The following is a 27,310-nucleotide window of genomic DNA, read 5'->3' on the forward strand; positions in this document are numbered from 1 at the left end:
TTATCTGATTTTTATCTGCTGTGTTAAGGACTCACATCTTTAATTACCTCCTAAATGTGAGCTTTCAGAGATAGTTGCTATTTTTCAGTGAATCTATCTCGTTAAAAGCTCAGGAGAACACCACATGGCATTTAAAACTCTGAACTAAAGCAAATGTACAAACATCAGTACTGCTATATATCTCCAAATCCATGAAAGACGGCAAAATAAAATCTCTAACTTTCTTTAATCTATTCTGAACAAATAATTTTTCCTCAGCCATATACTACTTATTTCACATCCAACTCTTACCTGGCATATGCATACGATATTTTTCAAAAGAAAAATATTTCATTTTGAAATCTAGCCCAATTTCAAAAATTTAAAGAAAAAAAAGTTCTTGCTTACAGTAAGTGCATATAATTCAGCTTGGAATTATGTTGACTGAATATTGTTTGCACGACTTGCAAAACTCCCAGTTCTCCCTGACTATTGCATTATTATGATTGAATCAAAGTCAAGCTGTAAATGGGAAGCAATATATTATGACAGACAACCCCATAAATATTCTCTGATTATAAGTGAGTTTTCCACAGAGCCAGAGTCACTCTATTTCCTCACATAAGAGAAATTCATACTACACTGAAAGATTTTTTAGTGTACACTGTGAAGAGACAAAAGGAGGGCCCAAAATTTCTTGCAGACCAAATTGGCAAATCTGTTAATAGTCATATAGCATCTGATAGCACTTGAATTGATGAGATTTACCAGCACCAAGAGGAAATATTCCCAAGCAAACCATCATCATCCAGCAGTAGAAATTAGAAATCTTTCTTACTTGTAAAATATAAAATCTTATAAATCATTTTCTTTCAGTCATGATAGCCATAAACATAATTAACTACAAAACAATGCATGTGGAAGATACTTAATTTTCATTTATTTATTATGGAATTCTGTCTTCACCGAAGTGTAGCTGTTTGTTGATCACGAAGGCATCAGCTGGGCCAGGAACTCATCGTAGGATACGTTCCCATCCATATTCTCATCCACCTCGCTCATGACGTGGTAGAAGTCCTCCTCGCTCAGGCGGATGTTCATGCTGCCGAGGATGCGGCGGAACTCGGGCACGCTCAGATGGCCGTCCCCGTTGAGGTCCGCCTTCTTGAATGCCCTTCGGATGCTCCTCCAGTCCGCCAAAATCTGACAAAGAACAGAGGAAAGGATTTGAAATTCTACCAGATGTCTTATTTCTTGCTCATGTTTCAGAAATTCTGTTAGTATGTATTTAAAAACAAAACCAAAGCAAACAATCTGATATTACTTTAATTAATTTTGGGGTATCTTAAAGACCAAAGACCACATCTCAGGAGATCAGGGGAATGTTTCAAAAATATGTTCACAAGCTTCATAAATTCAAATGATGCCACAGCAACAACTTATAACAGAATAGATGTTTCTTGGCTGCTGCCATAGTAACTACATTCAGTATGCCATCTCACTATTATCTGCAAACTGCCACATGAACAATTTCTGTTGGTACTGCATGTTTGTCTTCTTCATTCACGTACATGAGAGGTAACTTTCATGCACTCTTGGGACAGGATTCTGGTTTACAGGTTGGAACTGAATGGGATGACTGGACAGCAATAAGCAATCTGTTTTTTTATAATACAAAAGAAAGAGATATATGAAATATGTTTGACTGCTAATCAAATTGCACTGTTGGGTGATTGGGCTATATAAATTATCAAGATGTAGATATTCAACATTCCACTGCAGTCAAACCAGCAACACAAAGATCCCGTAAAGAAGAAAGATCAAGATATGACAAGTCCATTAAATTCAGAATACAGCAACATCCCACAACCAACACAAAGGCGTGTTTCTAAGTGCCAATAAAGTCTATTTATTATCTTTTCATCGAGGGTATAATATACTAATCTTGCAAGGAAAAGTTAAACATGTGTCTGTCGCAACACCTCATGATCTGTATTATATAAAGAACTGCTCTCCCCCTCCCTTTTTGCATCCAGTGACCGCATCACATTGTATCTACCTGAGTGGTATATCACTTTATGACCATGTGACTATATCAAGGGTGAAGGGAAATAGAATGTGCAAAACAATATGTGCTCTGTGGTCTATCCCACTTTATACAGAGCTGTGAAGACAGCAAATATCCAATTCCACGCTACTAAAAATCAAACAGCCAAATGAAAACTTTAAAGATTACTTTAAAAAAAAAACACACAAAATCAAACCATCACTTCACTTTCTGTCTGTACCTTTTTATCTCAATTCACTGTGGAATATGATGATCAAAGCGCAATGTGTCAAGAAAGAGGCAAACACATACATGTATAGCTTACTGGAATCTCTGACACTTTATCCTGCATTGCAACAAGGTGGAAATTTTATCAAATGACTTGTCAGTTTATGTTATGCGTTGTGTGTGGTAAGCATAAAAGCAGCTCAACTGCACTCGACTTGGCAATAAAACAGGAGCATCTCAACTTTGTTCACATACTAAAAGCTGCGGGGAATGCATTACATAAATAAAGAAGATGTAATTGATTAGATCACAACATACTTGTAATAAAGGCATCACCATCATCAACTAAAAAGAACAAAAGAATCTAGACCATGCTTTCACATACCAACATGTTTTAATCAATTTATGAAGCATAGATACATAATTAGTTATAAGTTAGCTCTATTTGGCACTAATGTAAATTTAAAAAAAAAAAATCTCCATGTTAGCCAATTGTGATATATAGACAGCATCCAATCTGACAGGGTTATATGAAAAATTTCTTACCCTCCTCCCAATCTTGTCAAAGGTAGCTGCGACTGTCATCTGTTCAGGTCCTTTGGATGTGTGATGCTGAATAGAACAGCATAGAGGAAGAGAAAAACATATGGTGGCTAGTAAGTCACATTTTCAGATAGTAAGGGACCATGCACTTCTGCTTCGATAGAATAAACTTTTTAGAAAATATTTTTCATGTGCCACTTGATCTTTAATCTTCTTCACTCTCAGAAACACGATTCAAATATTGTGATTGCACATATTGAGCATTCACAGGTGTAATGTCTCATATGAGAAGTATGACTTCAATTTCTTTAGAGAAAAAATGTAAATGCCATAATCATTCGCAAGTATGATACTTTGTGATTGGGACTTGTGGGCAAATCACAAGTGATTAAATCTGTGATCAGAAGATCCATTGTGATGGAATGAAAGTGATTTCCCACCTTTGATTATGAGGTAACATGCATTGTGTAATGGGAGGCAATATTTTCACAAGTTGTTATTTTCATGAATATCGGTCAATCTGCAAATTCATGAAAGAAAAACTCCTAGATATATGCAGTGGACACAGTACTAATGACAAACAGTTGTTTTTTTTAAACAGCACAACATTATGTCTTGCACAGTGGTCAAGTACTAGCAAAATTGAGCCCAAACTTACTGTAATTTTGTGGAAGTTCCTGTGGTAGGATTGACCACCTTGTGGACCGGCTTTCTTGTTGTCAGTGAACAGACGCAGGAAGTCGATGTAATGAACGCTGTAAAATAAGAACAGAAACATGATGAAATCAAATATATGAAAAAAAATGCATAGATGTATATATGGGCATTTCCGTGAGTTGTGCGACATGACCACCAAAATTTTACCTGCATATTTCAGGACAACTGATAATCTTACTTTGTTAGCCATAGTTTGAAGTGTGTGAAACCAACTTTACCTTTAAGAAAAGTTCCCTTTTGTGCATTTTTATACCTTTTGAAGCCAGAAAGCATTTTTTGACCTAAAAATCCCTAAAAATGCATTTTTGTTGCTCTTTGTGATTATTTTTTATATTTGAGGCTCAAATCAAACTTTGTTTGGTTTTACAAATCAAAAATATATTAATCTAGCAGAAAATAAATTGGAGACCTCTATATAAGATATGTACTTCGGACACCAGCGTGCTCTTACATAGCTCGAGAAGCTGCTGTAACGTGAGTTACCGAAACATGAACTTTTTAACCTAGCAATTTTACTATGCCCAACTGAGACGTGGTATTTTGGATTATCAAATAACTATGCAGCACACATCCAAGAAATATGATGGGACTTATAGTCTTTGCTTCAAATTCTCATAACAGAGGTCTTAAAATTGTAACGTGAGTTACCATGTAACGTGAGTTACCATAATGTAACGTGAGTTACCGACATGATTTTTCTTTAATACCAAGAAATGATATGAAGGTTGTGATTGTAAGTAACCAATGAGTACATGATTACTGAACTCTTGTATTAAGATTCTATTTCCAGTAGATTGTTATTCTCTTGGTCTCTCTCTATCACCAAACCAACTGGTCTACATGTACAATGTATCAATTACACATGTTCATCACGTCATGTTAACTTCTGAAAGAAACTGTTCCATATTTACTATTTAATATTACAGTGCATGTATACTGATCTGTTACGAAAGTTGTTAAAAGACATTTCTTCTAAAGCTGCATGGACCTTGTTCCAGCAAATTATCAAAATTTTGTGATAACTATTAATAGCCTCCTGATTGGGATAATCACTGCATGATTACTCTTGAAAAGTTCTTGTTTTTGTAATTCAAGTGATTACTATTTGACATTTCAGAGTTTATACCTACCTGTATAGATCAAAGCCATTGTTTATGAGGCTGAAACATTTACATGTATGAACAGAATTTTAAGATTGGAGCTCGCTTCCTGCTGTTTTTTCTGAGATTTTTGAGAACTGAACATTGTGAATTTGACACGCTTATGTGTTTTATACTATTCTACTCTGAGGTTTTAGCTATATTGTTGCAAAATCCTACAATGAAACTTTTCCATGTTTACTATAATTTACTTTACATGCTGATCTATTACCAAAAACTTGTTGAACGTGAACCTCATTAATTATCAGACATTTTCTTTAAGAGCTGGACAGTCATGTAGCTTAAAGCAAACTATCAACATTTTGTGATATTAATAGTTAGCCTCCTGATCACAAAATATTTACTATTCATGTTTTTCATTGGGATTTACTGCTTCAGTCTGCTTGATTACTCTAGAAAATACTGGTATTTATACTTTTTACATGTATGTACACTTTAAATAATGGCTACTTGACATTTCATAGACCAAAGCCATTGTTTTTTAAGGCTAAAACATTTATGAACATGTTTTATTAAACTGATCAATACTGGTAGCAGATAACTAAAATTTATCTGCAGTTTCTGTAATTCAAGTCTAATTTCTGTACCAGTTTTGTATAAGAATTTGTAAACAAATCAAACATACAAACAATTGATTATTGAGTAATTCAAACAATTATCAAATAATTGGAATATAAATTGCATTGTTTAAAAGTTAAAAGATTTATTGAAATATTTCATTTCTGAACCTTTAAACTCTCCACAGACTACATGTACAGGTCTCTAGTCTCGTGACTCAGTGTATTAAATGGAATACACGTTTCTGGATGACTTGTTTTATCTAGATAGCCTGAAATCCATTTAAATCTAGTGAAATTAAAAAAAACATCAAATCAAATTCTCAATTAAATCCTCAATTTCTGATGCATTTGTTAACTGGAAAAGAGTGTAATTTAATGAGATAGACTCTGTTTCATATAATTTTGTTGAATACAATTTTTGTCTCAGTACAAATGAAAGCTTGGAAAACGACTCAATTAAAAATGATCTCTTCAAGTTGGTATTCTAAATGTAAAGTTTCCTGCCTTTTGGTAATCTCATGGATAAAATGGGATTAATTACTGTCAGATCAATGTTCAAATCAATTTAGATTCTTTATTTATGGAGTTTGTTTGTGAAAAAAAGTTGTCTTGGTAAGTTTTCTTTGGATTATTAAGACAAAAAATCAACTTGTGATCATGTGGACAAACTGTAACGTGAGTTACCGTAACGTGAGTTACCGCTTCACATGACGATACCTGGAGAATGTAAGACAATTTGAATTTTTACCATACTCGGTGATGTATGTTGTTAGTCCATGACTTTGACACAATAGACTTTAAAGTCTCTCTGCTTCTTGTTTGAGGAAACTTTTGAATATAAGACATGCCAAATTTTTGCATGTCCGATTTATGTAACGTGAGTTACCGACATTTGTAGTGTTTTTTCTCATAGTTCTCATAAGAGTCTGTGGATGTAATGTTGCTGTGAGGTAGGATGGAGGTGCATGATACTCATTCACATATAGTAACTCATATCACTAATTAGGTTTTAAGGATATTGATCTCAACAACCTAATTTTGAGTTCAAAATGTAACGTGAGTTACCGTGGAAATGCCCATATATATATATATTTTTGTTTTTGTTTTTGTTTACTACTTGAGTGTAGAAGAGTCTTGATGGCAGAAAAATCCTCCTCATGCATTTTTCTGCAGTTTGCACTACTTATGATCACAAATTTCATTGAAGTCATTTTTCAAATTAACATTCATAGTCAGAAAAAAAAACATTTTGCATATTGAGTCCTGTAATCTATTGATTTTGAAGCTTAAAGAGAAATTTGCAGTGAACTTAAAAAGCATGCATGCTCAAAATGTAACTAGATGTCATTCTAAGATTCACAGTAGAGCATATGTGTACATTAAGAGACAAAAATTAACAATAAGTGACTTTAATAGCTCATTTAGAATATAACTTTTAACATGAGTTAATCATACACATATATATTTGTGTGTGTGTGTGTGTGTGTGTGGAAAGTTCACCTAGAAGCATGAATGAGAAATACAAATGCATTGTAAAATTGCTGGAGATTGATTACATGTTGTCATGACACTCACTTTCCAGTTTGGTTCAGATCAAAGCTGAGTGCCAGTCTTTCCACCTCTTTACTGGAAACTCGGAACTGGAATCGCTCTGCCAGTCTCTGCAGGAGAAATTAATCAAAAAGCAATAGCATTTCTTCTAGCTATTACGTACTCAACAAAGCATATACTCTGTTCGTACATAGACATGAATGAGGACTCATTTACTGTACCTGTCCAGCACACTCAATGTACCTTTTAGCAGATACTGATACTGACATCACATATATTCCATACCATTGTACGCTTCCAGAGAAATGGATATACACACCTTACGAGACAAAAGGCAACATTGTATTTTACTTGATATTGGCTACTACAATATATTGAAAACCACCATCAGGCCTAACACATTATCATGGCTAATGCACTAATTCAAAGGCAAATATCAATATGGGATGTAGTTTTTATATTACATATTTGACCTATTTCCTCTGCAATATCGACTTACAAAGTGTTGGTATATAAAAGTTGTCCAGTGTTCAGACACTACTCATGTCAGACCATGCAAATATAAATGTGTACAATCTATATACTGCTGACAAGATTTGAATGTATCATAATTATTATAATTCACTTAAGTCTACTCGCATCTTGACACATTACATCGAGTCTGAAACATATATTCTAAAACTCCATCCTACTCACAAACCTTAAACCCATTTATAAAATAACATACAAAAGGTGAATCTGATTGGTTTGACTGATAACATTTACCTGGTACATACATGTACTGCAGCCTTTATATGATGATGTGGTCTTACCTAATGCCAACCTAATCAGAATGAACATTTAAGTACAGTGTCCCTTATCATAAAACTTGTTATCAGTAACAACTGCAACATTTCTATGACAGATTTGCTCTCAGTCAATCAGATGCAATGATTTCAGGAGCTTATGACAACTATTGTAACTTGTCAATGACGACAAGTTTTATGAAATGGGGCCCAGATTTGGAAATTGACTTTAAAATTCCACACTGTTGGGTCTTACCTGGAAATCATGAATGGAGACTGTTGCACTCCCATAAGGATCCAGATTCCTTAGTCTCTCCTTCAGACCATTCCAGTTACTGACAACCTGTGAAGATTAACATGTGTCAAAATATATATTCATATTTTCATTCGCTCAAGTGCACATCCTGTTCTCTCTGGCTGGTTGAGAGCTATTCAAATTGCCATGATCATTCATTTCATATGGCTAGTTTTTACTTGGTTGTACAAAAGTGTACAAATGTCTTATGAATATGAATACAGCATTACTGCAGTTATCATCATAATATCATGATTTCAAAGATTTCCTACATTGGACAAAAAAAAAGTAACCAAACAAACAAACAAACATGATGCTTCTTCTACTGCCCCCAAAAAAATTTTCCACAATTAGCACGGAAACTTCTGTATTTTCCCTTTTGCCTTATTCATATTGTGTTATTCATAATATATGTGGCTGATTATAACAGCTCATGAGTGTGGCCTCCAGACGAAGATATCTACCCAATCTTTCTCCTGATGAAACTCTTTTCAGAAAACTCTTTGAGACAATCTAAATTATTAATATTTTTTAGCTCCAGATGAGTCTCTAACATTAAGCATCTTATGGCAACCACCCTGGTAATATTGAGAGAAAATCACACATTATATGTGTGAAATTAATTTCTCACTACTCCTGGCATAGTAAGTGAAAGTTTGAGTAATGATATTCTGGCACCCTTACTTATCCCTGGATGACTCTGGAATTTCTATGGAAGGGCCAAGGAAAATGAGTACACACAACCATTAATGAGATGTTGATTTCAGGGAGATACAAGATACTTACATCAGGCCTGACCTTCTCCACCAGTGAGCTGACCGGTATCTTGTAGAGGTCCACCATTTCCTTGACCTGGGCACTGCTCCTGACCACTGGAGGTTGGTTGGCTACCTTGGCTTTCCTCAACAAGGCCTCCTTGTCTGTAGATCACATCAATCGACAAGGCAACAAGGGTGGGATTAAATAACCATTTGCTCATGTGAGTAAAAATAATGCTGTTTGGACACCCTGTGAAGATCTTCCACTGACATGTAAATTTGCTGGAAACAACAACAAACAAAGTTGTTGGCACATTATATGAAGACTTTTGTAATGACATCAAATCTATTGCTGCAGACCTGAAAAATGCATGGCCAAACTCTGAAACTTAGTGTTACCCAATTTTGCAGCAAAATAGACATTGTATACATTTTCAGGGATTTAGCACACTACAGTGAATGCAATTTAAGTTTTTTTCTTATTACATCAGGAGAAATGAAATGTATGTGATGCTTATATTAATTTGGTGATCTAGTTGTAAATTGTATTGCTCATCTGGAAATTATGTTAGGTTCTGTACGTGCAACTGAGCTACTAACTTTGTTAATGCCAAATGACTTAACTGATGAACATAAAACAATTTAAAAAACACACACACACACAAAAAGCATTCTAGAAATACTGAAACAATTACCAAAATACTCTAAATTGCCAAAAAGCACCCACAGTTGCTGTCATAAGCCATTTACACTTTCAAAACAGTTTACATGTGCAGACAATGAAAGCAATGTACACAATAATATTATGACATCACATCCTATGTAAAAGAAACAAAATCAATCCAATAAGTAAAATATTGAAAAGTTGCTGCTCAAGCATAAACACACAGTGTGCATGAGATTTAAACACAGCCAGTGCAGCTCAACTGCTTCAAACTATATACGACATACTATGACAACATTTATAACATCTGCTTTCAGGCCAAATACTAATGCTGTGGTCCATCCCACTGAATAACATATAAGGTGAGGGTATTTAAATGCACCTTTGGATATATCACAGAGGTGAGACAAAGTACCTCCCTGATATATGTAATTTCAACATCTTTTCATTCTATCCCCAGATTATTTGCAGTACACTACATTGAGCATTGCTGTGCTTTGAACAATAAGAAGGTTCTGCAGAGGACATTATACGGATATCTATTCCTCTACAGCTTTAAATCACATTGAGCCAGAGTGATATATACTTTGGTGCCATGGTGATTGCTACACAAAACAAAAGATGCAAAATACTACAACGGACAGACAAGAAAGAAATGGATAGCAATGTGATGTCTAGCTGTGACAGCCAAGAATAAGACTCTATCATAACAACCTTTGAAGTATGACATTGTGGCATATGTGTATGTGTGCCATTGCGTCCAATGCATCAACGGGTGTAAGACCTATAAATATTTGGCAATGTCCCACGCACTCAGCACAAGTGCTTATAGTACTATAGAGTGTAACAAAAAAAAAAAACATACTGGTACAGGAAATGTACAGGTACATGACTGGCAACAAAGAAGGAAGGAATCACCTTCAAACTGAATATCATTGCAATGAAATTGAATTCAGTGATAACACTTGCAACAGTTGCAGACTTTCATGTGTGTCTATAAATGTTTGTGTTGCATTAAAACAGAGGTGAAGATATCAATCGAAATTTTCTGCATTTGAAGGGAAAGACACCACAATCTGTAACACATCAAGTGTGCTTTTCAAATAGAAATCTTCATAAACCTGGTCCTAGACTGTAATGACTACGTATAAACTGATTTTGCCCACTGCAACTGCCAGCTACTGTGGCTGTTTGGTCATGAGCTGGCCTGTTGTGGTAGAATTTAGACACAAAAATAAGTACATCAGACATTTTGAGTGAAACCAGTTCTTTATTTGTACATGGTAAATCACTTTCTTTGATGCATGTATGCAATTCAAATATGCAATGTTACACTGTGATATCCAACGCTGTGAAACAAAGCAGCAAGTACTGCATGTTTATTTAATCATATTTATCAGAACTGCATGAAACTATGACTATCTTACATGAATGTCTCTTCCTACCCTAAAAGACTGCTACACTGTACAAGACCTGATAATTACATATACCACAAAAATTCTTCAATCTTATGAGACATTCCATCTTTCATTCTTGAAAGTTGCCTCTGAAATGTATTTCTCACTCTGGAACACGATCTCATCTTAAATTTCTAGAACATTCTTATATTCTCTGGTATAAAGGAATAAATCTCTTACTTCTCTCCGTCATCGAAGAGCTGAAGGAAATGCATTACTTACTCCATGATTGGAAACAGAATAATTCTTCCATGACTATTAACACATCTTTCTGCATCACTCAAGCCCACAGAAAAATCATGGAGAGAAAAGAAAAGGTTTTGTACCCTACAATCAATTTCAATGATACATTATGAGGCCATTTACTTACACTACTGCAGATAAATGCAAAGCACATTGTCAGCACTAGCTTGATTTGCTCCTGAAAAATGTGCTCAATCAAGTTACATCAGCAATAACCTTCAGGACCGAAGGAGGCAGATTACCCTAGAGAAGAACTGCAACATCACTGAAAACACTTACCAGCAATGGGTTTCCTCTTGCAGCGATGCAGGAAGAAGTCAAAGAGCTCAGCATAGTGGACTAATCCATCCCGTGCTATATCCATGGCCTTCCATAGATCCTGTAGCTCCGTGGGATGGAGCACTATGCCCATGCTGAAAAGTCAATCAAATCACACACTTTTTGTCATCATCTCTTGGCAGCAGCTTTGCTCTCACACTTCTATTCACAAACAACAAAACAGGTGAAATTTGTAACAATTTGTACTCATCCAAGAGATATCTTTTTACTGCTTTGATACTACACCTCACTAAAGATTACCTTACAAATATGCATATTTTTTTTTTGTTGCATATATCATTTCTCTCTCCTGAAAAAAGAAATGCGAGTATTCTAAAACTTAAAATAGAATAAAGGAACTAATTGTTCAGTCACACTAAAGTTAAATTTCATGCATTTCAAAGTAAGATGTATTCATCATATTTCTCCTCCAACAAGAATACATTGCAGAAGTATCTTACATATTATGAGTGACTGTTCACATCCTACAGCTACTAAAGGCACATTCTGTAAAAGGTACAGCTTGAAGTGTGGAGTAATTATCTGGAAGTCTAGACAATTCTTGCACTAAGCGATCTGATGACAACCCATTTGAACATTACCATGATGACAATATCTTCATGGTACAAGTCTGATGTGTGCACAAGAATTAAAAATGTTCTGCTAGTAGACCTTCAAAAGGAGAATTAGAAAACTTCCAAATTGTCACTGCTATCATTGCCAGGAAGCTTGCTATCTAAATGATTGAGGTGTACTGACAACCTTATTGTCAATTAGAGAAAAATTTGTGGATATTTAAACAGGCTTGGAACAGAGAGGGCTACCAGAGGGCCAGGGCCACTCCAGTGATCAGAACAAGTGACTTACTCAGACAGCCACTGGTGAAGTTGTGTCCTTGACAGTCGCCCTGTGTACTTGGGGTCAAGCCGGTTGTAAGAATCCTGGACGGTGTAGCCCTTCTTCTTAAGCTGGATCTCCACTGCTGCTGCAATCTGTAAAAATGGAAAGGGATAAAATTCAATCACTCCAACCTTAATCCAATTAGCAATTTTTATCCCAAGAGTCTTCTATGCTGATTTCTTGTTGTACTGGAAATGCAGAAAGATAAACTGTTTACAGAAAATTGGTTCTCAGAGCAGCGTCAGAGTGCTAATCAAACATTAAAGAGAAAGTAAATTAAAAGTTGAAAACAAGCGATATTTGATAAGAATGGAGAAAGAGTCATTCTTCATATGTTAATGTCAAGAGGAATTTCTCTGAAAGGAATGACATGTCATAATTTGTGTAGACCTCATAATCTCTAAAACTTATCTCATGGACTGTCCCTGGCTGCTCTTTTTAACAGCCACTAAGTAGCCAATGGCCACCCTTGTGTGTATAGAGGGAGTGTGTGGATATTTTTTTAATTTTATTTTATTATTATTATTATTATTTTTTTTTTTTTTTGGGGGGGGGGGGTTCTTTGCCAAATTCATATCATTTCTAATCACCCTGCTCTGCAATTCAATCCCCACCAATACATGGTCAATTTGTCCAGGCTTATGCAAAACCTGTGCAAAATCATACTGCCTCATATACGGTAGTGAGTAGAGGTTGAAGCTACCAGAATTACCAATGTTCTGGAGGTTTAAATGCACCGGTCTAGATTGTCATACCTCTGAGACAGGTCTATATCTTCCTTCCATCTTCTTCCCCTTGATGTCCTTTTGAACCACAGGCCTAGAAGTCTCCATAGCTTCCTCTTCATGCCCCTCCCCCTCCTCCTGATTGGTCATCTTCATTGCAGGCCACGCCTCCTGCTGCAGCTGGTCTGAAGTCTTGTTGGCATCCATGGTGGGATGGCTGTCATTGTGCACCGTCAAAACCTGTGGCTTATGCTCACTGGTGCGATTCTGGAATGGAACAAACCTGTGGGGGAAAATGACAGTAGTCAGATGAATGGATGTATGCACATAATGGAATAAAAATGATACATTATAAATGTGTCACAGATAGATTGATAAAGGAGCTTTATGAAGACACATAAAATACACTTTAACTTGGTTTGTAAAAGATGACTCCTTGTTCATCCTTATCAAACATTACAAATACACTCAAATATTGTACTACACTGTTCTTTTTACATTGATATCTGATGATTATGTGACCACACACCATAAAACTTGCGATCAAAATGGACTGCTTTGTCTACTGACATCCAAAATACTCAATTTCTATAATCCATCAAGCGATCAAGAGTGCAGAGAATTGGGGATATGTAAGTATTCACATGTATGATGAACATGTTCATGACAAGCAATTGTGGGGAGACAACATGTATATATAGCCATGTATGAGGTTGACTTTAATATGTTTCAAAGCATATCAAATCCACTAGTAGTGCTTTGGAGGCCCGTTGCTATGCTTCCCTCTGAATATGTATATTCAAAGCTTGCATATCTACCAAGACCAAACCTAAAAGACACACACTGCACAAACAGATGGATTGTTTACCTCTTCTTGTTGAAGACAGCAAGGAATTGTGGGTAGACAACCAAGCCATCCTCCTGGCCATATTCGTACAGGAGTTCATTGAACTGGTCCTTGCTTAGACGAATGTTGAAGACTTTCTCCAGGGTTTCCTTGAAATCTCTCTGGGTGAGGAGTCCTAGGCTGTAGACATCAAGAGCCCTGTATGATGTGATAATAAGTAGCAGAGATAAAAAGCATGGTTAGAGAGAAATACACACTGAAACTGGTGTATGCCTATTCAGCAAGATAATAGAACAATAAGAAAGGGAAATCATGAAAAAATGTTTACAGTTTTCATAGTCAAACTTGTGCTGTCCCTGCACTTTGGGAATAGATGGTGAGGAAGGACTTCCTTTGTTTGCTATCATCAACTACAATAAAGTGTATGTGGCATTGCTGCTACATGTTTCCGAGAGAAAAAATGCATCAAAACATTTATGAATCAAAAGCAATTTCACAACTTCTTCGTCTTGCTTTGTTCCACTTCCAGAAGAAAATAATCACATTGATTCACTTCAAATTGAACAGATATTTCAGTGCCTGTCCAAGTTTTTACCCTGTGTAAATGTTTGTACTTGATGATGCATAACCTCTGGGTACATAAAGCCAAGTCACTAAAATACAGTCGTATGAAATCTATCATTGCTTTGAAATGAAACTGTAATACATAGCATTCCAAAAGAACAGAAAATGAAGAAGTAAGAAAATTCTACTAACTTGAATGAGCCCAAAAGGCGTAGAAAGTCTTTATGCAAGAATTCCACCAGCTTGGCCTCTGCAGTGTCCACAGAAAGGAAGCCCTGAGGTGTGTTCAGCCGTGTGTTGAAACTGGACAGAGAACGGTACCAAGTTAAAGCATAAAAGCATCATAATCATTCAATACCCAACTGTACAATGCTCATGATATGAGCAAATATCACAGAATAGTAGACAACGGTATAACCTTTGAATTATGTGCATGCAATCAATTATCAAACTATACTGCAAGTAGTGTTTTTTATGATCAAACTCATATTTCAGTTCTAACTTTATTTGTCAGTGCAAATAAATCAGTAAATATTCCAAATGGCAACATTCACGCTCAATTCATCTACAGACCTCTACAGCAGTTAATATAGTTTGCAGTCATCTACTAGTTCATGCTTACATTTCAGTATTTTCCCTCACACCAACACATATGAACCTACAACAAAAGCAGCAACACTGACAACAAATCCAATGCCTATTTTAGAATTGTTGAATTGATGCCATCTCTTACCTGTGATTGGTGTCCATGATGATCCTATGGGCCACTCCATTTTCCGTCCTCAGCATGTACTTGAGGAGGAAGTCCAGGTAAACCACTCTGCCATCTTTTCTTCTCAGCCCACACCTGAAAAACAAAAAAAAAAAAAAATTAAAGAATTTATAAAAGGACACAAATATTTTATTTTATTTTTTTATTTATTCTATTAAAACATATTTCCTCAGGATTGCTTGATCAGCATGAGCTGTTTTTCATCAAGGTCCTGAGAGATATCGGAAGAGCTGGAATTCAGAGGCAGTACTCCAATGAAGCTGTACCTCATTGTCCTCAAACAACCAAAAGTGTCCACCTGATGATCAAAATGAAAAATATATTCATATCTCCTCTTCCAATCATCAAGAGTATCCCATTCAACACTCAATATCATCAGCAAAACCTGAATACATATATTGATTTCGTATAAAACATGTATCAGCTTAACCCGTTGATGATAAGTCCTGAGTATACACGGGCAAGTATCTACGGGAAATGCGTGTTGTAGAAAAATCAGTCCATCCGCAACGGGTTAATAATGAGGATCACTGAATATTTAAACTCAACTTTCTGCCCCCTTGACTTACCGCTCCATCAGCATCTCTGCGTCCACATATTGCATGTTCATGCCATGGTCTGCAAGAACACGTCTGAACTGCTCCAGGCCGATGAGGCCATTCCCTGAGTAGTCCATGGCCTCAAAGGAAGACATCATGGCGTTGAAATTCTGCTCCATCTGCATGGTAACATAGAGGAACAAGACCTTGTAAATATCTCTTGCATTCAACTCTTTCACACCTACCAAAATCATTTCCTAATCTTCCAACAACATTGTTACTCAAAATCATTGTCTCCCATCAACATCAGAGTGCAACTGCACATTAATAATGTTATTGGTCCTGTCCATAGCAGTCACCTGTCTGCAATGACCACTTCTTTGTTTTAAATCTCCATTGGGTGGCTCCTATAGACAGGTTTGACTGTACATTCTTGGAAATAATCTCCCATCCAGCATATTGTTTTAGATTTCTTTCCTTTAAGCATGCACTCAGAGTGTTCATAGTTACAAGCTACATGAATGTAATAACTGCTTCCAAGTTTGGCTAGTATACAAATGATGCACAGGATAGAGTGCGTTAGTGTAGGCGTAGTGCACTCGAGGGTATTTACAATTGTGAAACATGCACGAGGCGAAGCCGAGTGCATGTTGCACTACATTGTAAATACCCGAGAGTGAGCTACGCCTACACTAACGCCACGAAATAATCCTGTGCATCATTTGTTTTATAAAATGGGTCGAAAATTCGAAAACTAACATCATTTTTCAGCGTTTTCCACGTACCTTTGTGGGTCAAGACGTCCGAAGATGTTCGTCCCAAACTTTTACGCACGTCGCACTCGCGGAAGTCCCGAACATACAGTATAAGTATAATGGGGGGTTGGGTTTCCGGACACCCGCATGAAAACTTACTTATTTTACATAGAATATGCACCCTTTACCTTAAAGACTTGATATAGACTCCTCATATAGGCCTACTAGACAACATACTCTGAAAACGGCGTGAGAATTAACCTGCTAAATCGTTGGATTTGCTCTTCAAAGAGACTCCATGTACGCGTCCGGTCCCATAACGCTTGGTCTACTGTACTGTACAAAGTGTACGTATAGTAGTATACGTACGTACGCCACATATGTTATGCACAAGGGAAGACAGGCCGGCCGGCCGGCAGCCCGAACTAGAAGTTGTTTACAGGATTGACAGCGCGTACGCGTATGCATGCAATTCATCAAAGGAGCCGCCGCGCGCACAGACGATCGGCAATCTACCATAGGATTACAGGCAGTGCAATTGTACTGAAGTAAAGGAAGGAGGTGTGTCTCATTTCAGCGCTTCCTATTGGCTACATTCTTGAACCCATTTTATAAAGAATTATAATTGTACCCTGGAAGAAAGTATTTGACCCCACAGAGAGAGTTGGTTTGACCACAAATGACCTCAATTAACCCCACTTGAACAGCTGCAGAATGTCAGCGCAGCTGCACACTGCATCCACATGTGTCACAATCCTTATACATCTAACAAGAAGTCCAGTGTTCGGGTGTCTAATTAAGCTTGCTGCATTTCTTCCATGGCAAATGCAAACATACCCTCCTTGCAATGAAGGTGATTGTGTCGGTGGTGAGAACTCTAGGAGCTGATTGCCGACTGCTCAGTTGCCTGCCAATCGAGGGCGGTGTGGGATTCCTGGGTAATTCTTCCAGCTCCCCCTCCACATCTTCAGCAATCTTTGGCTGGTAATTGTGCAATAAAATTGAAACAATCATTATGAACTTGAATATAGAAAAAAATAATCAAAATGCACAATGGCAATAACAAGAAAGCATGCATTACTTCATAACTGGGCATCTTTTATCACCTGACAAATTTTCTACTATATTTCTCTACCAAGGCTATATGATCCCCACCTATGAGTTATGTTTCATGTCTGCTGTTACTTCATAAAATCAAAATTTGAACATGGACTTACGCTATTTACAACATACATGATGTAGTTTCTTTGCCATGGTACATTATACCCATATATCGACACAATTTTAAAATTCTATGCTGTGTTATATCATTCTTCAAACCTGAACTACAGCCACAAAGCAAGCAAAATTTAATGGGCACTTACTGTCGACGGCGGCTTTGAAAACTTCTGTCGTCTGCTGACAGGAGCGGTGTGTGCCCTGGGATTATAGCGCCCTCTGACATCCAACCCAATCTGGGTGAAGAACCAGGCAGTGTCCAGGACACCCGTATTCTCAATATCATACCTTATGAGAAAACAGCAAATAATTTGGAGGAACAAAGAGAAGAGTTAGAGGCATCCTAATTAAGACATCACTCGGCAATAACTTTGTCTTTCCTGTATGGCAAATAAACCTTTGATAAACACATATCACAATCATTTTCAACTCTAAAATCCTTCACATACTCAACAAAAAGAAATTATTGGTGCAATCTTTGGTCGGGTTGACACTCTGCAATAATTTATCACTTGCTGGCTCCTGAATGCACCCAGAAACCATCACACATGAATGCACGATAACGAGTAGTATACATGCATACACATACATACAACTTGTACTCTACATGTGTGGCACATATACACAAAAATTCTGAAGCACTATCTCTATCCATTGTGCTGCACAAAAATTCCCAGTATTGCTAAAAATGTATGTGACTCACAAGTGATCATAGCCATTCAAGTAACCCTTCTCTATATGCATCATATTTTGTACATTTCTAAAATCTCAGCTACTGCAGGCCAAAAGCAGGCTTGCCTTTTTTATTTCTTGTAATTTTTGCCTCCATTAAATATGTTAATCATGATGCCTAGAAAGATATGATATCATTCTTAGGCTACCTATTCTACCAGTATTATTGAGTTTTCATTAATTCTTCCTACCCCCCCCCCCCCCAAAAAAAACAAACAAAAACAAAAACAAAATAAAACAAAACAAAACAAAACAAAACAAAACAAAACAAAATAAAAACAGAGAAGAAAGCAAGGAAATAAAAGACAACAACTAGGAAAATACAGCAACATTTTGACAGATACAGTAGATAGATGATAGATACAGAAATAAATGAAAAAAAAATAGGCCTATACAGCGAGGGAAATCAAGAAACAGAGAGACAGAATGGCAGATAGACATACAAAGACACAGACGAGAATGGGAGAAAAAGAAAGGAGAGGGTGAAGAAAATAGAGCTGACCTTTCCCAGAGCTTCTCCATTTCCTCATCATCAAGGTGAGCACCAAGGAGTGACATACATTCCTGCAGTTGGGGTGCGATGACTGTCCCACCTGATTCAAAGCAGGCTGGTGCCAGATACTTCCTGATGTCAAAATCACTAAATTGCAAAAAGAAAAATGAACATAATATACACTTGCAGGAATACTTGCTTGATACCAAACAAAAACTCTAAACATATGTCCTAAATTGGGCATTTCATTCTCATTAGTTATTCGTTTTTCATTCTCTTATTACACCTGTTGTAAATTCTATCTCATATTGTTTTTCATATCAAATTAGTACTTGAAACAATATTCTTTTTGTAGTACTTGCTTTTTCTATGACTACTTGCTCTACTTTTGTGAAAGTTATGTGGTATGATTCCCCTGATTAAAAGCACCAAATAAAGAATTCATCTACAATCATCACTACCATGAGAGTGCCCCCCTGTTTGTGCAATCCTACAGGTAAATGCCTACTTCTCTGAAAACCAATGAAGGGAGCTGTATTGTTTTGTGAGATCACTGTAAAATGCCTGGCAGCTGGCTTTTGTTTTTCTGCCCAGCCCATCCCCCCCCCCCCCCCACCCAACCCTTTTAGGGTTAAACACCTTATGTTATTCATCACTGTGTACTTAGGTAAAAAAAGACAAGGAATCAATTATGATGAGAATTACAATCATCCTACAATTTCGAGTAATCTAATTGTTCTTTTGACTTCACATTTTTATAACAAATATTATGTATATACACAATATTTGACACACATTCATATGGGTATTTCATATCAGAGTAACAGTAAAGGGGTTATTAGCTCTTCGTGGTTTTTTTTTTTTAGTTTAAATTGCTCCAAAATACAGACAACACACATCTGTGATGTGTAATTTTACAATGTATCAGAATGCCACATACACCAACTGCAGAAAAATAAAAACGAGAAAGAAGTACTCATACTCTCAATTCCTAAGCCAATGAAACACATAACATCTCTTTAGAATGCTGCCAAATTTGAATGACTGATACACACCTGTGTTTGCACTTCTCCTTGAGCAGGGCATTGCCGTAGGCAGCTGTGCACTTGTTTATCATTGGACCCCTCCCCTTGTCCCTCAGGTTTTCTTCGGGATGGAGGCGTCTCTTCTCGGCTGCCATCTCTTTTCTAGCCACTGGACTCAACCACTCTCTCTGAACAACCTAACAAAGAGATTTTTAAAAGATTTATGTCATTTTCACTGTAAATTGACAGTGTCATGTTTTTTAATTGTAATACAGTGGAATATAGAAAAGAATGTAAAATGCAATACAGTATAACACAGTATATCATAACAGCACATGATGTCATGATATGATATATGATATGATATTATATGATCTGATATGATGTATGATATATGACACAATATGATATGACATATGATATATGACACATGACATGATAGGATATGACATAACATAAGATTACATAATATTACATTTTAATTGTATGATATGATATGCTATGACAAATTAATACATAATATCTTACCATACACAAATAATGCTTACATTTTACATACTTTAGAGAGAGACACTGTTCAGATACGATAAAAGCATTTGAAGCAATCAATTAATTAAGGTAAACATGAATCAGATGTATAGTTTGCTCATTGGGGATAACATCTTCCTACCTCAGTATCTCTGAAGCATGCTATGAAGTCATCAAATGTTAGTGTGTCCTCACGGTCAAGGCCAAGTCTGAAAAAAAAATAATCAAACAATGAACACAGGAATAATAACTATGACATGTGCCAACTACTGTACATATCAATATTCAAATGGTAATATATGATCCAAATGTTGTCAACTTCAACTGATCCAAGGAGTACATAAATAAAGAGATCAAAGGGCATGATTAAAAAAAACACAATATTGGACAGCAGGAGACTAACTTTGTAGCAGGAACTTATCTTTCCCACTTTACACTTGCAGTTTTCAACATTCCTTCACACACTGTAACATTTAATTATGTACAATGCAGGTTATACTGGTATTTCATCTTGAATGATGAAAGAGTTCTGAGTTCTCTACAGTTTATCTTATTTCAGTTTTACCACATGGTAGAACAGGTGCAGATTTTGCCTGAAAGCAAATTAGTACCTTTGTAGCATTCTGCCAACATCCTCATGGGTGATATAGCCAATCAGAGGGTACAGTATCTGCCCCATGGCACTCCTTGACACACGACCTTTGCCCTGAGGGTCATGACCTCTGAACATTTGACGAAGGCCATGAAACCCAGAAACCAACTTCACCTTCAGCACCTGAATGAGCTGTGTAAGAGATTATGGATAAAAAGAACAGCATTAAAATTGAAAAAAAAAATAGAAATATAGCTACATCAATGACAATATCGCCTTTTCTTTACTCTCCTTGAAGTCTTCTTTGTTATTTGCTCATTAGATGTATGCGAAAATTTTTCTTCTCATTTTTTTCTTGGTCTCATAACACATCTCTCTTATTGATAAGAATGACATTGAGCAAGGACATGTTCCTACCTAACAGGAAATTATGGGTACATCATCAATGATAAACCACAAATTAAGAATATTGGTGCTGACCATAAAACAACATGTGATCAGTTTCATGTGCAACACAGTCTCTCACAAAACTGGATGGAGACATGTGCTGCTTAAAGTGCCACATACATAGCTATCATCCCTTGACATGTGCTCAAACTCATCCTACAACGAATAGGTCCATCCCAGAAAACAAAGAAAATCTATAACAAAGACAGAATTATCAAATATACAATAAAATAAGATATGCTATATTTCATGACATACACTTTTCATTGTATGTACACCTATTTTCAACAAGACATGAAAACTAAATCATGTATGGATTCATTTCTTGTAGGAATTCACAATACAAAAACAAAAATATCCAAGAAAGAATTCATATTTTGTTATCGATATACAAATAAATGTACAATGTACAGGCAAACCTATTTGACTTCTTTTCATGGAACACAACATTATCTTTACAGAAAACCCCACAATGTTTACGGTAGCCCTGAGTAACAGACATCCTCATACGTAGTGTGTGCTACAGTGTATTTATAAGCAGAACATAATGCTGTGTAAATGTTCTCAAACGGAGTCTTATCTACTGGGTAATCATCCTCACAAACAGTCTGTCTTCACTATCATTGCATAGAGCTTTGCATAAGCTCTGCGAGGCACTACGCCAGTTACGTACATTGTACTCGATACAATAGTTTCTATTGACTCAACGTCTGTATCAAAGGAATTCACACTCCTGTACTAAACAGCCAACTATTGATTTCCCCCCTCGAGCCAAAATAGAAACAAATTGTGCCTCTTCAAATAGTCCTGTTATAAACAGTTACCATGTCTTAAAATACAGGTGTGGCTTCATTCGGCTCCAAATGCTACAAAACCAGTGTATGTTGACATCCGTGCCTACATGTATTTCCATTTATCATCGACATGTGGACTGACTGTAATTAGAGTTATTCATCTGAAAGATTCTTTATGCTTTTGAAACTACCAAAGTGCAAAGTTGGTCACTCTCTTTTCATACAATCTTCAAGATAGATAAAGTTAGTTGATGATAATCAATTCTAAAAATGTTGAAATGACACAAACTGCTATGGTGCAATTCTTAGAATGTGATTTACAAACAGTACATTTTGTATTAATGGACACTTATAACTCTGCAGTATGAATACATGTACTTGTATAGAAAATAACTGATATCTACATAATGTACACAGAAAACTGTATCCTATGCATAATATTATGTACCGGTACCGGTCACAAGATATCAAATCATAGAACACATTTCTACATGTGGCATTTAATGTTTCAATTAATGTTCCAGTAATGGTCACGAAGGCATCAGAAGTTGGTCTTACTAAATTCTCTCTATAGTGCTACAGTATGTAGCTGACATTGAATTGAACATTGTATCTTGGAGTGGATGCATTTTTTATTGTTTTTGTTTTGTTTTGAAACAATTGGGTGTATGTTTGTATTTACTGGTACAAAGAGGAAATATATCTCCTCTTTTAGCTTTTTTTTTTTTTTTTTTTTTTTGGGGGGGGGGGGGGGGGGGAGTGTGTACGGTCCTTATCAATGTAACATCTGTCCAGAGAATGATACTGAATTAGAGGATAGCTGTACATCGATTGTATATAGCAATTTAGACAAAACAAGACATGTCCAGTTGTCATATATTTTACATGTAGGTCTTTACAGGAACATCTACCTATGCACCTATTTTCACTTGTGCATGTACCAAACTTTCTGCTGACTTTGAATAATCTACATCAAAGAAAAGGGTGCAGTTGACACATTAAAGATTAGTTCTGAGTACACGTCACACTCGGGCAGGTGTCAATGGGAAATGTGGGTTATATACTTATAGCAAAATCAGCTTGTCCTCCTCTGGTCAATATACACTTTGAAATACATCGTTAAAGCAAAATTTGAGCCCTCATAAGAGTCTATGTACAAAGGTCATCATCCTTTAATCATTTATAGTATATTTTGTAGCAGAAGTATATGTACACAAGGTAGTGGGATATCAATTTGAAGGCTTTACACTTTAGAAACCAAGAATGGCAAGTACATACATACAATTTTCCAGTTTCCATGGCTGTAAGACAGTTATTGTATATTTATAACATACTATAGTACATGTAACACTCAGCTAGCACTAACTCTGAGTGCAATGAAAGTATTCAATCCTCTATGGATGTGAATAGCAAAAGTCACAAGTTCTAACAGGGGTTTTTTTTCTGAAAAACTGGCCATAACTTGGGGCTGGGGTCAATATCGTCAAGGGTAGAGTATATAGTTAACACACTGGTGAATACATTTGTGTATTGAACATTGGTATAACTTGCAAATAAAGAAAAGAATCCTGGAAAATGTACAATCATGTGATATCAATATGGCAGACTGAAATATAGGACTTCCATCATACATGTAACCTTGCTGGTCTAATTCCTGTGAGTGAGTGTGACTCGAAAGCTGATAATGTCTAAGACTACGTATTTACATTATCCCCCTCCACACCACACACACACACACACACACACACACACACACACACACACAAGTTAAAAGAGTTACAACACTTTTCACAACTTTCCAAAAAAAGTAATGTTCCTTTTATAGCAAGAACCTTGTGTCCTATCGGGGGAATTTGCGACTGATGATCCTTTTTTGTGAGAAAGTTATATGCAGTTGCACATAATTATATTCTACATTTCTACAACTCCCACTTCATACTCTACAATGGCATGTATGAGTAAAAACTTGTCTTCTTATGAAGTCTGTCTTACTGCTTCAATGCCAGCACTTTCCATTAAACTGCATTGTCAATGCACCTTTTTATTTCTCCATCACCATCCTCCCAGTTGGCAATTAAAAGTTTGAATGTTATCATGATGTTTCCCATCCGTCTCTTAATATCTCACGCCATCATAAAGTGAAAGGTCTTGGAAGAAGGGAAATGTCTGGCCAAAGATAACTACAAGTAATGATATGACACATGTATGAACATGGTGGGTATCATACATTGTATCTAAACCCATAAGTCCAACAATTTAAGTTACTGAGAGCATACTTCTCTCCAATCCTCTCCTATATGCCTTGTAAGTGAATGAGTACCTCGACAGGCACTGGCATTCTCTCTCTGTATCAAATCACTCTCAACTTCCAGAAATTCTCCAGTACATTCAAAATATGGTACAAAATGTTAACAAACAGTAATATAATGAACAACACATTATGAATTGGAACTTTTGTTATAAATATCTTGACACCATGTATTTTTGTAAGTCTAATTTTTTTTTCAATTTGGGACTTCCCGACAACTTGGCAAGTGGTTAAATTTGTGATTGAAGAGTACAGTACTTACCCAACAAAGAAATGTATGTGTGCATATCACATTCATGTCGGGATGAGAGTTGATATAGTATATGTTATAAAATTTGTGAATATCTGACTCACAAAATATTCGAAAATAAAAACATTGCTAAATATTTGGCATGATCAGTATTATTTTGTTTTCAACAACTCGCTGGGCTAGCATCTTGAGTCAGATCTAGAAGACTTTGACACTGCACTAAATAGCTATAATGTATAACTGAAAGATTTGACATATCAAGCAAATGACAACTAATTATAAATCATGCTGTTAACAAGCAAAAGTTTTCTTTTCAAGATCTGTCCAGATCATATATGCAAACAAGGGTTGCCAACATGAAAATGTTACATCAAAGCTGACATGTGTGGTACGATTTTTCCCAGTTTCTTACCTCATTTGGATCTCTGGTATAGCGAGCGACAAAGTCGGCGCTGGATGGAACCTTGGCTGATTTAGCTCTCCTCTCACCGGGACCACCTTCATGGGCTGCAAAAAAAGTTGGGAATCAGATTTGCACATATTAAATATTATCGACATGAACATGCAGCAAATCATACATGGAACAGGGTTCAGCGCATTTATCTTGTTGACAGAATTTTTTTTTCAGAGTGTGACAACTATTTTTTCAAGAAAATAAGGTCCATATTATCCTCACTTATTTCATTTTTATTCATTAGCACTATAACATCTTTATCTGTGACAATATCTCGCTACATGCTAACCCTAGAGCGCTCCATTTTACAAAGTTATACTGTAGCATTCAGGCTGGTTACAGTTAGCTACACGCAATTACATGTATGTTCACCCACAATAAAGTTGTACTGGATACCCCCCCCCCCAAAAAAAAAAAAAAAAAGATAAAAAAAAAGATTAAAAAAAAGAAAAAAGAGAGAGGTAAATAGGAATGGCAATATAGCGGCAAAACATCTCATACAAAAAGGAACCAGTGGCATATGTCATATGGGATCATCATTCAACTAACTGACCAATAGTCAACTATACTTTCAATGTGTAACTTATGAAATATTACTGATTCACATAGAAACTGTAAACGTCGACCCCTGCCATTTTTAATATCCAACAACCAGACAACTGAAACTTAGAAGTGACAACTTAGTGTAAAAACAAAGAGAAAAGCAGTTTGCCAAATAAATTACCTGGAGGCCAAGTCATCATTCTCGAGTGTTTTTTGGACCGTTTGTTCTCCTTTCCTCCATCTTTTCTGAGAGGAGGTAAATTGTGATCAGGTTCATCCCATGCATGAAGGCCGACGACAGACGCTCGCCCCGCCGGAGCTCCGGGCGGCGTACGGACTTCGTTCCTGCTGGAACTCTGACGTGGACTCACCGAGTCGGGTCGGTTTGAACCGATAATATTCAAAGTCTTTTTGTCGCCAAGGCGAGAATTCGGATGCTCAATGTTCGGAAGATTCGGGGGCCTGAATCCCGATGAATTCCGCTGATTACTTACAATTCCAGTCGCCATATCTGAGGGATCTTTATCGAATCTCTTCTAATGACAAATATCCATGTTTCTAAATTCTAGCAGAGCAGCATACAGCCTCACTCAGGATAGCAGGACCAGAAGCCAGTCAAAAAGACTTGACGTTGGAGTCGTAGTCGAGGTTCATCTTCACTTTCTGCAACTGTCAGAAGTAGAAATACTGAAATTTGTCCTTCTCCCTGTAAAATAACTGTAATATAATCAGAATCAAGTCGAATGAGTAATGATTACAACCTACAACCAAAATGAACGGAAGTAATTTCACTTCGTGTCCTAGTAAATATTTACGGTACGGTAAAATCCTCTTACACAGGATTACACGGAGGGGTGCGATATTCCTAAAGCGGGCCTACGAGCACTGTACGCTAGAACAAGTAAATGCGACTCTGCCATTTCTGTACAGGTAATACAGCTTTCGTGACTAATTCTCAAAATTAAATCACTATCTTGCAGAATCTAAAAAAAAGAAGAATCCAAACACTAAAGATACATTTATCAAAGATAATACATATGAAAAAAGGAAGATATCATATCGTGGCTGGAACTGCACATTATGAAATCAAATTATGATATTGAAATACCCTTCAAAAAAATGAACGCGTCCGAGCGTCTCCTGGTTACCACAGCCACAAGTTGTGTACGCGGCACGTGTGTGTTTTGACTGACGACTGGTGTGCTGGCAGGTGACTGTACTTGGTTGAATGGGGATTGAATGAGCGATGCTCCAAGATCGAATTTAGTGTGTACATCGTACGTGCATAAATTTGCATGGCACAGTTATCTTTCTCTCACTCTCTCCGTCTCCGCTTTTTATTTCTCAGAAATTCAACTGTGTTACACGGCCAGACTCAACATTATAACAATGTGATTTAGTTAATTAGTCCTTTCGATCACTAGAGTCTTCTTCCGCAGAGTGCTATCGTAAGTCAATAAAAGTGCATTATATTCCAAGGGAAATATAACACCCTAAGTAATACAGATTATACTTGGGA

General features: G+C 36.5%; 1 pseudogene; it reads right to left on the reverse strand.

Moving 5' to 3' along the window:
- Positions 1–966: 966 nt before the first annotated feature.
- On the reverse strand, positions 967–26,326 carry LOC139709170 (EF-hand calcium-binding domain-containing protein 6-like; annotated as a pseudogene).
- Positions 26,327–27,310: the final 984 nt, after the last annotated feature.

Source organism: Diadema antillarum, unplaced genomic scaffold (assembly GCF_040938485.1).
Source record: "Diadema antillarum isolate AM-2024a unplaced genomic scaffold, OU_Dant_1.0 scf00000037, whole genome shotgun sequence".
NCBI lineage: Eukaryota > Metazoa > Echinodermata > Echinoidea > Diadematoida > Diadematidae > Diadema > Diadema antillarum.